Below are 12,403 nucleotides of genomic sequence, written 5' to 3'. Positions count from 1 at the left end.
CAATTAAGGGAAATTTAAAATTCAATTCTTTAGTTGCCATGTAAGGGTAGTGGTTCCCATATCACACAGTGAAGCTAGAGAACATTTTCATCATTGCAGAAACTCTGTTAGACGATTACCTCACCTCTACTGCAGCCGACCTCAAACTTCAAAGTAGCTCTCTCCTTTGAGTGTTCTGTGCTTAGCTGAAGTGGCCTCCTTTAATTGGATTACCTGTGCCCTTCAAAACACAGCTCGAACGTCATCCTCCCCAGAGAAGTCTTTCCCATCCAAACACCTCACCCTTGTACAGTTAGTCACTTCTTCTCAGTGATTGTCTTGCTGTACTTTGTGTTGCTATAACAAAATACTCAAGACTGGGTAACTTATACAGATGTTCATTTAGCTCAAGATTTTGAAGACAGGAGTGTCCTAACCTGGCACCAGCAACCAGACGAGGCCCCACTGGTGCCGCCGCATGGTGGAGAAGTAGAAAGGGAAATGGCCATGTGCAGAAGAGAAAAAGTCTCTACAGACTTATGTCTACCACAGTGGCCCTAACCCTCCCTGTCACCTGCCAGCAATCAGGTCTGTTTCCTTCGCCACAGTGTGAGCTTAGGGCGGGGTGGGTACCCAGTGTTACTCATCTTCATATTCTAAACTCCTGGGCTGATGCCTGGCATGCGGGATATGCTCGTAACTACTCTCAAATAATAGACAATACATATATTCAAAGGCAAGATTCAATCGGACTTTAGAAACTCAGAACACCTCACTTAAATTTCTCACTGACAGAAAAGCCTCCAAGAGAAAATGTTTCCAGATATTCTGGATTTCCATCAAAATTCTCTATATCCTCTTTTAAATTACAGTTCCATGCTAGATTTGTGTTCCATTTAAAATTAATCCACGAGAGTCTCGGCAGCTTGAGAGGATAACAGAGGTGGTTTGACAAGCCTAACAGGCAAGGCTGACTGTACACGGAAGCAGTTCTGGCTTCAGCAACTATTAGGCACTTACCCACAGTATCCAAAGTGTCAAAACCTGGCTAGTCATTGAAATATCTATTAAATATTTAGGCTTAGCAGGGCGTGGTGGCGCACGCTTGTAATCCCCGCGCTTGGGATGCGGAGACAGGAGGATGGTGCAGGTTTGAAGCCAGCTGTGCTGGCTTAAGAGACCCTGTTTCCAAAAATAAAAAAAAGTATAAAACAGGTCTGGGAGTGTAGCCCGGAGGTAGAAGGGCTTCCGGGAACCCCAGTACCATATATATATGCTTAAAATTTTTGATACATTTTACATTGTAAAATTAACACATGCTCTTTAAAACTTTTTTTTTAAGAAAAAGCTCTATCACCTATAATTTCACTTTAGAAGATTGATATTGTTAACATGTTTGGATACTTACTCAGTCAATGTGGGGACTTGTGTTTGTTTTACATTCCTGTCATACCCTACTGCTCTTCTTTCTCTCAACATTATAACACAGACATTTTCACATTTTTAACATGGACTCTCTTTAATAGCTGTATCATTTGCATTGGTGGATATATCATAATTTACAGAAGTAGTTCCCTGTTATTGATTAGTTACTGTGTTTTAAAGTTTTCATCATTATAAACAACAAGAGGATAGATATCTTTCAGTATAAGAAGTTGGTATTGCATGTAACGTCTTCAAGGCATATCTCCATAAATAAAATTATTGAATATTTTTTAGTCGGGTTCATTTTGCTGCTATATTCATAGTACCTGGACCATTGTCCAGCACATGGTAGGCATTAATACTGGTGAACAATTATGAAAAGTCAATGAAGTGATATATATGTAGATACTAAAAGTCCGTCATAGGCATGCCATGCGACAGGTCTCAGGGAAGACTTGGTCCCCGCTGTTTTTGTGGAGTTTTTTTTTTTTTTTCGTATTAATACATTTTATTATTTGGGGTTTTACAGAAGAATTGAGTAGAAAGTAGAGTTTCCAACCACTGGCTGTATGCCCCCACACAATCATCCCCACTATCAACATCCTGGCCACAGGGACACATTCGTTATTTATTTTGAAGATTTAAAATTTTAATTTCCTTTTTACATAAAAAATTGCCTATTTCCCTGTTTTTTTTATTTTAAATCAACAATTCTGAAGGTGAGTGGATACCTCTTACAACCTCCTTAGCAGGTTCTGGACTCCCTGCTTGATCTCCTGGTTCCTGCACCGTAGACAACGGGGTTTAGTGTTGAAGAATGAGATGGTGCAGGATGTTGAGTGAGATGGAGACATGGGGGAAATCTCTCTCTGGTCAGGTTAATGATGACCAGATCCAGCAGGACTGTGCTGAAGAAGAAGATGAGGATGGAGTGGGAGCCACATGTGCCCTGAGCTTTGGCCACAGCGCCCTCTGCCTTAATCCTTAACACAGCTTTCAAGATAAAGGGGTGAGAGAGCACAGTATGGATGAGGTCAGAGCCCAGCAGTATCCAACCTGCTGCAAACTGGTAGAGCCGATTGAAGTTGATGTTGTTACAAGATCATCAGGACACAGACAGGTTGGTACAGATGCAGCTCTTGACAGTATTCCCTGCAGAGTGTCTTAGTCTGGCAGAAAGTATGTAAAAATGAAAAGAGGCCAGTGTGTGTGTGTGTGTGTGTGTGTGTGTGTGTGTGTGTGTGTTATTGGAAATGGAACCCAGGAGCTACCTCCAACCTACACCCCCAGTCCTATTTTTTATTCTATATTTTGAAACAAGGTCTCACTCAGTTTGCAAGGGCCTCACTAAGTATCTGAGGCTGGCCATGAACCTGCAATCCTCCTGTCTCAGCCTCCCAAGTACTGGGATTACATGTGTGCCACTACACCTGGCTTGAAAAGAGGGCATTTTGAGCTGTAACAAAGATGGCAGCCCTGGCCAAAAACTGGCCAGTAGTGCCAGAAGGCCACATAATGGTTATAGACCATGACTTTGAAGGTGCAGGACGCCATTGTCGGGAAACTCTTCTTAAACATCTGGAGCAAGCAGCCATAAAAACTGATAGATTCTTTTGCCAAGACCTTGGAGGTAGAGCACCATGTCCATCAGAGACAGGAGGCTGAGCGGGTAGTATATATGCTCCTGAAGAGAGGCCTCCAGCCAGATGGTGATGAGGAGGGTGGCGCTGGCCCCCATGGACACTGGGAAGAGGAGGCTGAGGGGCAGGGACAGCCAGTACTGCCAGAGGTGAGGGAAGCAGGTGAGCAGGATTTCAGAGACTGGAGCAGTGGAGTAGTTTGCCAGATGGTAAGAGACTCTCAATCAAGCAGGAATCCCAGAGTACCTTATAATAAAGAACCGACAGGTATGGAGACAGAACATATGTGTTCTAGATGTAGTAGAGCTTGGGTTTTCACTGAGGCCTGAACTTGTCCCAATGAAGTGTTTTAAAAATACTTTTATGGATACCTCATAGTCTTACATCATAATGCAACTCATAGTGATGGCGACGTACATGCACATGGCACTTGGCGGGCTTTCTCCCCGCTCCCTCTCCATCCCTTCCTCCTTCCCCATACAGGGAGTTGAGACTGGCACTAGTATTCTCACATATGTGCAAAATGTCGATGGAAGTAATTCCTTCTTCCTCCACCCTCCTTTGCCCCTTCCCCTCCCCTAATCCACCTCCCCAGCTCCACTGAGGTTTCTCCTCCATTACCTGAAGTCCTTCTGGCATCCCCATTACTTCCTAGCTTCTGCATATTAGAGAAAACATATGACCCTTCACTTTCTCTGACTGGCTAATTTCACAAAATAATGTTCTCCAGGTTCATCCATTCTCTTGCAAATGACATTATTTTGTTCTTTATGGAATTTCATTGTGTATATATCACATACTTTTGTAATCTGTTCATCTGTTGATGGACTCCTAGGTCAGTCCCGTAATTTGGCTCTTGTGAATGGTGCTGCTATAAACATGGATATGCATGTGTCACTATAATATTCTTATTTCAGTCTCTTTTGAAAGATACCCAGGAGTGGTATGGCTGGACCTATTTCCAAGTTTCTGAGGAATCTCCACACTGATCTCCATAACAGCAACAGCTGAACTTTTTTTTTTTTTTTGTGTGTGTGTGTGTGTGGTATTGGGGGTGGAATCCAGGGGCTTTCTACCTCCAGGGTATACTCCCAGACCTATTTTATATTTTATTTGAAAGTAGAGTCTCACTAAGTTACTGAGAGCTTCACTAAATAGCTGAGGCTGGCTTTGAAACTGTGCGATCCTCCTGTCTCAGCCTCCCAAGCACGGGTATTACAAGCATGCGCCACCACACCTGGCAGATGAACTAATTTTCAACCCCACTAACAGTGTAGAGGAGTTCCAATTTCCCCACATCCTTGCCATAATTTGTTTGACTTTTGATGATTACCATTCTGATTGAGGTTAGATGGAATCTCAGTGTAGTTTGATTTGCATCTTCCTGATTATTAATGACATTGAACGTTTTTTCATGTATTTATTGGCCATTTATATCTCTTCTTTTGTGAAGTATCTATTTGGTTCAGTTGCCCGTTTCTTGATTGGATTATTTTAAAGCATAAAGTCTTAAGTTCTTTGTATATTCTAGATATTTGTCTTCTCTCAGAGGGATAGCTAGCAAAGATCTTCTCTCATTCTGTAGACTTTCTCTTTAAACTCTTGATGGTTTCCATTTAAGAAGGAGAAACCTTTTATTATAATGCCATCCATTTATTAATTCTTATTTTAATGTCCTGAGCTTTGAGGGCCTTTTGAGGAAGTTTCTATGTGTACCTATATGTTGGCATGTTGGACCTATGTCTTCCTCTAGTAGTTCAATGTCTCTGGTCTCATTTTGTCTTTGATCCATCTCGAGTTGACTCCTATGCAGGTTGAGAGATAAGGATTTAATTCCATCTTTCTGCAAATAGATAACCACTTTTCCCAAACACCATTTGTTGAATGGCCATTTTGATATCTATTTTTCCTATTCAAGAGCATGAGAGATCTACTATGATCTTCCATTTCTTTCTTTAGTGTTTTGTAGTTTTTGTTGTAGAGGTCTTTTACCTCCTGGGTTAGGTTTATTCCTAAGTATTTTATTGTTTTTGAGGTTATTGTGAATGAAATTGTTTTCTGGATTTCTTTCTCAGTGGATTCATGGTTGTCATCTCTATAGAAAAGCTACCAATTTTTTTAGATTGGTTTTGTATCCTGCTACTTTGCTGAATTTGTTAATCATCTCTAGGAGTCTTTTGGTTGAGTTATGGGTCTTCTAAATATAGAATCATGCCATCTGTAAATAGACATAATTTCAGTTCTTCTTTTCCTATTTTAGTTCCTTTGATATCCTTATCTTGTCTTATCACTCTGGCCAGAGTCTTGAGGTATATATTGAAAATGAGTGGTGATAATGGGCATCCTTGTCTTGTTCCTGGGCACATTCGTTATAACTGACGAACCTATGCTGGCAAAACACTACTATCCAAAGTCCCTAGTATGCATTAAGGTTCACTCATTTCTTTGGTTTGTTTATTTATTTATTTATTTATTTATTTATTTATTTATTTATTTATTTTTGGTGGATTGAACCCAGAGGCATTCTTCTTCCAAGCTATAGCCCTTTTTATTTTATTTTATTATTATTTTTGTTTTTTTTTATTGGTAAGTAGATTTATTTTTTTTTATTTTTTATTGGTGCACTGTATTCATACATCATAGTAGGATACAAAAAAACTTTTATAGACATACATGCACACATCGCCCAGTCAGCCCCCATCCTATCCCCACCCCATTCCCTCTCCATCCCTCCTTCCCATGCTTGGCTTAGTGGTTGACATCTAGTATTACAGCAATTTATCCAAAATTAAAAAGGATAATCTCACATAACAGTTTCATTTGTCTGATACCAAACTTTTGATAACTTAAAGATAACATTACAATATTTCTTTTTGCTTTCTTTCTTACCAGTGAATATTTTTTCTTTTTTTTTAGGTGAAACTATATATAAATATAAATTTCTATTTATAAAATAAATATAAATAAATATATATTTATATATTTATTTTTCAGAAAAAAATCTATCCTAATATGGAATATGGACTCTAGATACCCAAAACGATCTCGAAAAAGAACAAAGCTAGAAGATATATATTTTCTGATTTCAAACCATATAAAGCTACAATAATTGAAACAGTGTAGTACTGTTCTAAAGGCAGATATATAAACCATTGGAGTTAAATAAAAGCCTAGAGCTAAATTCTTCCCTATATTGTCAAGTTATTTTTGACAAGGTTTCCACAAACATTTGGTGGGGGAAATAATAATCTTTTAACTAAATATTGTTGAAAAATAATAATTACATGAAAAAGAATAAAATTGGACCCTTACCTAACACCATATACAAATATTAACTCAAAATAGATAAAAGACCTAAATATAAATCTTAAGACTATAAACTTCTAGAAGAAAATCTGGGTCATAAAACCTCACAACATTGAAATTGGCAGTGATTTCTTGGATATGATTTCAGTGAAACAGGCAACAGAAGGGTAAACAAACTCCCTAAAAAATAAAAAAATATTGTCCATCCAAAGACAATGTAAACAGAGTTAAAAGTTACTGATAGAATGGGATAAAATATTTCCAAATGCTATATCTGAAGGTATATTAATATTCCAAATAGAAATCCTAAAAATTAGCAACAGTAAAAGCAAACAATACAATTTAGAGATAGGTAAAAGACTAACATAAATAATGAATCTCCACAGATAACCAATCTTAGTTGTCTGTTGGATGGAAAATCTTGTTTCTCTGGTTCTGGTGTGTATTACCTATTTCTTCTTTGTAGTTAATCTCTTTGAGTATTTTTGCTAGCGCTGGTTTTGAAGACATAAATTCCTTCAGTTTCTATTTGTCATGGAAGCTTCTTATTTCTCCATCTAATTTGATAGAAAGTTTTGCTGGGTAGGAAATTTTTGGCTGGAAGTTGTTTTCTTTCAGAGTTTGGAATATGTTACTCCAAGCCCTTCTGGCTCTCATGACTTGGTTTGGGAAGTCTGGAGTGATTCTAATTGGTTTGCCTCTGAATGTCACTTGGCCCTTTGCTTTTGTTGCCTTTAAGATTCTCTGCTTGGCTTCCACATTGGTCATTTTCACAATTATGTGGCATGGGGATCTTCTTCTCCGATCCTGTCTAAAGATAGTTCTATAAGTTTCCTGGACCTGTGTATCGACCTCTTGATCTATGTTTGGAAAATTTTCTGCTATTACTTCCTTGAAGAGATTGTTGATCCCTTTGGTTTCACCTTCTTTTCCCTCCTCTATTCCAATTATTCTTAGGTTAGCTCTCTTAAAATGGGCCCATATTTCTTCAATGTCAGATTCCTGCTGTCGGATATTTTTTTCTAGATTAGAAACTATGCGTTCATTTTTGGATTGATCATCTGTTAAGAGCGAGATTCTGTTCTCCATGTGGTCTAATCAGTTGTTCATGCTTTGAATTGAGGCCTTTACTTCATTAATTGCATCCTTTATCTCTTTTTGGCTCTCTCTGAATTCTTTTCTAAACACCTCTATTATTTCTACAGTTATTTTCCTGATTTGATCTTCTAGAAATCTCTGGATTTCTGTTTTATCGGGTTCTGAAGTTGTGGAGTTGTGGGCATTCATTGCTCCATTGTTATTCCTCTTTCCCATGATTTCGGAAGTTTGTGCCTTCTCTGGGTTCTTCCCTTGGGTCACTATGACTTCACTTAAGGTGCTCTGGATCTCGAGTCTGTGGTATCTCAGTCCCCACTACTCCTTTACTGGGTTGTATCACAGAGTCTCAGACTCAGGGAGTCGATAGAGGCTGCTTTAGACTATGGGGGGTGCCAGGTTGGGCGTTCTCCTATGGTGTGATATCTCTGCCACCGCCACTCCCCCACTGAGTCAAGTCCCTGGGAGTGCAGTACTGGGATTTCTCCTCTGGGGCCCGCAATTTGACTTACCGTTGTTGAGTACGCAGATGGAGCTGTAGTGGACTCGGTGAATTCGCTGCTGCTGCCGCCAGTGGCATATGGCACCACTGCCACGCCCTCGGCCGTGAAGCTGATGTATTTCTTCTCTGGTTTGGAGCTCCGCTCTGAGTCCCTTGGCTCGCTGTTCGCCGCTCCTCTCTGGAGCCTGGTGGGTGTTGAGTGCGTTGGTCTGGTGCTGTCCAGTGAACTCGCCGCAGCCGCCGGCAGTATGGCGCTGCTGCCGTGTTCGGGTGTGAGGCCGGCGTATCTCCTCTATGGCTCTGAGCTCCATTCTGAGGCCCCCTCCTCTCTGGAGCCTGGTGATTTTTTTGTTTCTCTGGTGATGGTGTTTTCTGGCTATGAAAGGCGCTGATTTTGTGGTAATGGAGATTGGTTGTTAGCGGGGCTCTTAAGCCCCGCTTTTCTCGGTCGCCATCTTCCCGGAAGTCCGGTAAGTCCATTTTTTGTTTGCAAACAGGGTCTCTCTAGGTTGCTGAGAATATCCTTACATTGCTGTGGCTGGTCTTGAACCTGAGATCCTCCTATTTCAGCTTCCCAAGTACTGGGACTACAAGTGTGCATCACCACACGTAATTTAGGGTGCACTCTTGATGTACAATCTATGGGTTCAGACAAATGTAGAATTATTGCATGTATCCAATATTATAGAACAATTTTATTGCTCTAAAAAATCCTCTCTGTTCTTCCTACTCATCACTGTCCCCTTCCTAATTCCTAGCAGTGAGACCCTGTTTCAAAAAATAAATAAATAAAATAGGGCTGGGAGTGTACCTGATCTTTTTATGTCTCCATAGTTTTGCATTTCCCAGAATGCCATATAGTTGACTGTATGCATTAAGTAGCCTTTTCAGAATGATTCTTTTAGCTAGGGATGTGAATTTAAATTTTCTTGCCCAAATGACTTCAGTGTGTAGCCACAGTTCAGAAACAGCACTCTAAATGTCTCTTAAAGCTGACATTAATCTATTGTCAGCATTTTTGAGATGTTATCATTCACTCAATAAGAAAGTATTGTAATAGGGTAAATAACTGTCCCTCGTATATACCAAGTCCCAATCTCTGGAACTTGTTAATGTCACCCTATTTGGAAAAGGCATTTTTGAAGATGTAATCAGGTTAAGCATCTTGAGATGAGATTATCCTGGTGGGCCATAAATGCCATTACCAATATCCTGATAAGAGAGAGGCAGAGGGAGATAATGCAGATACACAACAAAGAGGGAAATATGAATATGGAGGAGAGGGAGGGAGGGAGGGAGGGAGGGAGAGAGAGAGAGAGAGAGAGAGAGAGAGAGAGAGAGAGAGAGGATCAAGGAATGCTAAGAGTTGCCAGAAGCTGTAAAAGGAACAGATTTTTTTCTCCTAGAGCTTCTGGAGGGAGTATGGCCCCAATGAGATCTTTATTTCAGATTTTTCTTTTCCTTCTATAGCTATGGGAGAGAGAGAGAGTGTGTGTGTGTGTGTGTGTGTGTCTGTGTGTGTGTGTGTGTGTGTGTTTCTGGGGATTGGAAGAAGGGACATTCTACCTCCAAGATACACTCCCAGCCCTATTATATTTATTTAATTATTTTTTGAAACAGGGTCTCACTAGGTTGATAAAGTGTTACTACTTGCTGAGGCTTTCCTCAAGCCTGAGATCCTCCTATCTGAGTCTCTTAAGTACTGGGATTACAAGCATGTACTATCAGGCCTGGCTGTATCTGTTATTTTAAACCCTATGACATTAATGTCATACTTTTTCAAATAACAAATGATAATTTAACCCTACAATTAAAGATTCTAGAAAAGACATATCTGAGTGTAGTAGCACATGGCTGTAATCTTGGTACTTGGAAGGCTGACAGGAGGATTACAGGTTCAAAAACAGACTCAGTAAATTAGTGAGGCTCTTAGCAACCTAGCACAACCCTGTTTCAAAATAAAAAATAAAATAAAAGTGGGAACAGCCTGGAGGTAGGATACCCCTAGGTTCAATCCCAGTTACCCCCAAATAAAAATTTAAAATGAAATGTATAGCTAGAGTGAAGTGATTAAGCACTTAGACATTGTAGGTAAACAGCCTTACTGACTGTAATCTTGGGGAAGTTTCTTTAATTCCATGGCGATTTGCTTTTCCTCATCTATACAACAGTACCTTCAAACCACATGGCTCTTGTGGTGCTCAAGTTATTTAATATATAGAAAGCTATTAGGAGAGAGCCTAAATGAGGTTATCACCCAGTTGTTATAATGTATACATGTAGGTTTGTATCACACTGAACCTCATTATGGTGTATAGTCACAATGCACCAAAGTATTTTTTTAAAAAAAGAAAAAACACACCAGGCGTGGTGGCGCACGCTTGTAATCCCCGCACGTGGGAGGCAGAGACAGGAGGATCGCGTAGGTTCGAAGCCAGCTGCGCTGGCTTAAAAGACTCTGTTTCCAAATAAAAATATAAAAAATAGGTGTCTGGGAGTGTAGTCTGGAGTTAGAAGGGTTTCCAGGAACCCCAGTACCACCGAGAGAGAGAGAGAGAGAGAGAGAGAACACTGCAGATATAACATTATTATTATACTGGTTGTTGTGTTTGTTTTTCTGTTTGTTGTTTGTTTGCTTAAGAAGAGCATTCTTTCTGGAAGATAGACCTTTAACCAGAGCTGCATGGAAGAACTTCAGAGTCTGTGTGCACCTGACTCTACTTCAGTTTTTGTTTATATAGGCACTTTTTTTTTTCTAAAGAGAGGCATCATGGTTTCAACAGATTCTCAAAGGGTCTTCCAATTCAAGAAAGGTTAAGAGGCCAAGAGCAGTAGCACATGCCTGTAATCCCAGTACTTGGGAGGCTGAGACAGGAGGATCACCACAGGTTTGAGGACAGCCTCAGCAACTTAGTAAGATCCTGTTTCAAAATAAAAAGGGCTAGAGGTGTAGCTCAGAGGTAGAATGTCCCTGGGTTCAATCCTCCGTACCAATAAAAAGAGAGGGGGAAATGAAGGAAAGAAAGAAAGAAAAGAAAGACATGAAGGAAAGAAGGAAGAAAGAGAGGGAAGTAGGGAGGGAGAAAGAGAGGGAATGAGAAAGGGAAGGAGGAAAAGAAGGAAGGAAGTAGGTTGGTTGAGAGGTTTAGAAGATGGAAAAGACTGTGAAGGTGGGAACAGCGTGTGCCACAGTGAGACTTCTCCTCGACATTCCTCAGACCTCGTATTATCCATCTTCTCCTTGAATCAGACTCCACACCCATCGTGTGGGTAGAAGGGCCAAGGGGTACAGCTTGGTGGTGACACTGGGAAGAGGCTTGGGGACAGGTGCTTTAGACTCAGCCCACTTCTCCAGTAAATATACAATCTAAGTAGAAAGAGGGGTGCACTATGTGATGCAGCTTCTTGACAAGTTCCCAGCCTCTTCCCATCCAACCCTGCCCCAACCTGCCCTGTGCAGAACACTCGAGAGTGGCCAAGGCCCAGGAAGCAATTCGTAGGATGGCTTTAGGGAAGACGGGGTAAGACTGACCTATAGAAGAAGGGGTGGAATTAAGGCCAGGGAACCTTGCTGGTTTCCTTGTTTTATAAAAACCATAAAAAGAGAACTTTGAGCCAGAAGAGCCAAGTAATCTCCTAGTCCTATAATCCTATTACTTTTAATCTACAATGGCCCAGGTGGTTCCATTGGTGGGCTTTCTGCAACAATATTCAGAACGGAGAGCAGAGGACTCTAGCACCGCTCAGACGGGCATGGAGAAATGGGAAGGGACAGTGAACAAAGCTGGCCAAGATGCATTTACCAGCCGTAGGATTTCAGGTGTTCACTCGATGGAAAGAGAGACCAATACTGGTATTTCTGACACTCAGGTAAAACAGAGGTTTGTCGAGTCTTAATATCAAGGACTAGTGAAATGAAAAGGTTTTTGGTGGAATACCAGTGCTCTTACTAAAGCTATACCCTAATTTTGAAATGGCTAGTTGTCCAAGTTCATGGTGTCTATAGCATACAAAAGGGAGGGACTGTTATTGCTGAATGGCCATCTTTAGAAAGGAATGTGTACTAACAGGAATGTGTACTGCCAAGGGTCTGACTTCTGTTCCTAGATGGAAAATAGATTATTATCCTCAAGAGGTAAGCATAGGGCTTTCCTCCTAGTGCGAATAATTGCTTCCAAATTTAGCCTCATTCTAGACCAAGAATTTTACAGAATTCAAGAAGCTAACAGAATTTTTATGAGGGAAGGAACATATAGTACCCTATCTCTATCTGTCATTCATTCTCTCTCTCTCTCTCTCTCTCTCTCTCTCTCTCTCTCTCTCTCTCTCTCTTTCTCCCCCCCTCTCCTCTCAGTGCAAAAGTGCAAATAATCCAGGGATCTTCTATCTCCAAGTTCCACTTTCAGCCCTGTTTTATTTTTTATTTGGAAAGTCTCTCACTAGGTTGCTCAGGGCC

At 40.6% G+C, this 12,403-nt stretch overlaps 1 pseudogene across 1 annotated transcript; it reads right to left on the bottom strand.

The window, feature by feature from the left end:
* Positions 1-1,776: 1,776 nt before the first annotated feature.
* Positions 1,777-11,210, bottom strand: LOC308266039 (olfactory receptor 56A4-like; annotated as a pseudogene). Its single transcript has 3 exons — positions 11,111-11,210; positions 2,830-3,225; positions 1,777-2,588 (listed from the first exon to the last, which is right to left on the bottom strand). The product of its transcript is annotated as an olfactory receptor 56A4-like (transcript).
* Between the last annotated feature and the right edge of the window lie 1,193 nt (positions 11,211-12,403).

This window comes from Muscardinus avellanarius (genome assembly GCF_963383645.1).
Source record: "Muscardinus avellanarius genome assembly, chromosome: 8".
Classification (NCBI taxonomy): Eukaryota; Metazoa; Chordata; class Mammalia; order Rodentia; family Gliridae; genus Muscardinus; species Muscardinus avellanarius.
Note: the sequence above shows the minus strand (reverse complement) of the source record. Positions and strands in the feature narration are given on the sequence as shown.